This window comes from Bison bison, unplaced genomic scaffold (genome assembly GCF_000754665.1).
Source record: "Bison bison bison isolate TAMUID 2011002044 unplaced genomic scaffold, Bison_UMD1.0 scf7180017864236, whole genome shotgun sequence".
In the NCBI taxonomy this organism is placed as follows: domain Eukaryota; kingdom Metazoa; phylum Chordata; class Mammalia; order Artiodactyla; family Bovidae; genus Bison; species Bison bison.
Genome location: NW_011494808.1, coordinates 2983678 through 2986047, shown reverse-complemented (window position 1 = coordinate 2986047; position 2370 = coordinate 2983678).

Below are 2370 nucleotides of genomic sequence, written 5' to 3'. Positions count from 1 at the left end.
GTGGCGCCGGCCTGGCTGCGGGGAGGGCGTGTGCCTTGGCCGCCCCCGCCCCGGGTCGAGATTCAGTTTGGAAACGCGAAGATTTCCCGCCCCCCCCCAGTTCGTGATGTGGGCTTAGGGTTACTTTTCGTATTGACTTAGGAAAGCACGTGCTCTCCAAACTGGCTTTTGCGCTTTCCCTGTCATCGTCAGTGATTCCCTGTCATCGTAAATGATGCGTGGCCGAAGCGACTGAAATGTTTTAAAAGCCGGATGCGCCCAGGATGATGTAGTCATGTCAGTTTAAGTGGCTTTGGGGTATAATTTTGTGTGTGTGTAAGGACTTGCAAAAAAAATTCCGGCAAGAGACATGTAATGAATTTATGTAGGATTTCAGCGTCAGTATTGAAGTAATCAGATTTCAGTGGTTGGCGCAGCCTCGCAAGTAAATGGCCCCTTATCCACGAGGTTGAGGTCTTAACTGTTCATTTTGAGCGAGTTCTCTAGGATCAGCTGACTGCTGATTATAATTCACACTAGACGACGTAGAGGTTGTGTCCTTAGTTGATAGGCAGAGATTAGAGCTAACATTTAACATTCTACCCCGTAGCAAGTTTTCTCTGCTTCTTTTCGGATCATTCTGTTCAAATTAAACTCAGGTCTGTCTAGATGAATAGCATTGCTTGGTGCATAACATAATAGCTTTATTTCTAGTAGTAACACGTATTAGCTTATATACATTATGTATATATAATCGTGCTCTACAACTGTTTAGTATGATTCCAAAGTTGGAAAATTAGAACAGTAATACTGGGCAATGTTGAGTAGTGATTGTTTGCCAGACTTGTTTCAAATCATCTACACGCTTTATCTCATTTAATCTTTGGGATAACTTTTTGCATAAACATAGGTTACTCTTAAATACTTGAGTACACGAGTTGGATTTGAATGTGTCCAAATGGTGAATATGTACATTAATTGTTTCTGTTTCTGTAAAACAAGGGTGTTGGCAATATAAAATGACTGAGTAAAATGTGTTTTTCAAGTTGGAAGATGGCTTTTCAATTGCGTGGAATTGCAATTAGTCCCTTTATTGGAGTATTCAGTAGTTTCCAAAGCCCTGTGTCTCTTTTTAATCAAAGTTCCCATTACATGTCATTGTCACTCAATCAACAGGCTGTGCTTGGACATTCAGAAAAAGTAAATGTTGGAAAGCCTTAATTGCCCCTGGTGAAAGGTCTCCTCTTACCCTGTTTAGTCTCCTAGTGACATTCCTAATTAGGGGTTAACAAATGACATACAGGAAGGGTGATTTTCCGGTACCAAACCGAGGGAATAAAAAACAGTGGGTTGGCTGTTACTTTGTTGATGAGTCTAACATTCATGGGTACATGAAGGTTAAGAATGTTCTGTAACCTATGTTGTAGGGGTTCTAACCTCATTTTTAAGTTTGCCTTTGAATGTCTTAAACATATTCGAGTCCAGTACTTTGTGCATTAAGAAATTTTTGACTGGATTTAATTGAGTAGTTTGGACATCCTTAATCAAGTTTATTCTGGGTCTTCGCTGGCGGTCTAGTGGTTAAGACTGTACTTCCAGTGCAGGGGGCGTGGTTTCCATCGCTGAGCGGGCAAGTTGCACAGGGCAACCAAAAAAAAAAAAAAGAAAAGATTATTCTGTTTCCAGGGGCGATGGTGGGATCCAGCAGTGTGCATCTTATGAGAGCAGAAGCTGTTGAAAGGCCTGCAGAGGATGAGGGAAGCGCTCAGAAATGTGTCTCATTTGTGATGAGAGCGTGTTGGACTTGACCCATCTTTGTATAGTGGTCCGCCATCAGTAAGGGATTGAGAACGCTTTTGCCAGTCGATATTTATAAGAGGTTCCTTTACCCGAAGGCATCCTCTTCCGGGAGGAGATGAGTGGAGGTTTGTCATCAGTGGAAGGCTGTAGAAGACAAAGATGCAAGTGTTAATCCTTCCGCCCATCGTGACTAACTGATTCCTGCCACCACATGCATCTCCAGGCACTTCCCTGGGAGATATTTGACGTCTGTGGGCAGACCCTAGTGGAAGAGGGAAGGAAGGGAAAGGGTGGGAGGAGCCAGAGCACAGGGCTTTATGAACGGGCTTTCATTTGGGCCTCCATAGACTCTGAAAACCTTTCCAATAATACTGACTGTGTGTGTCTGTAAACCTCTTATATGTTATTTGTGTTCAGAAATAATAGAGAATGTCTCTTTAATGTGCTTCATAAACAGTGGAGCATATTGAGAGTACAGAACAGGAAAAGTTGTTAACTTCTGTGTGTTTGCCATTGTTGGAAGCCGGAGCGACTGTAACGCCAGCCTTGGCTCCTGTCTGTGAGGCATTGAAGCGGTGTTGTGTTCCATCC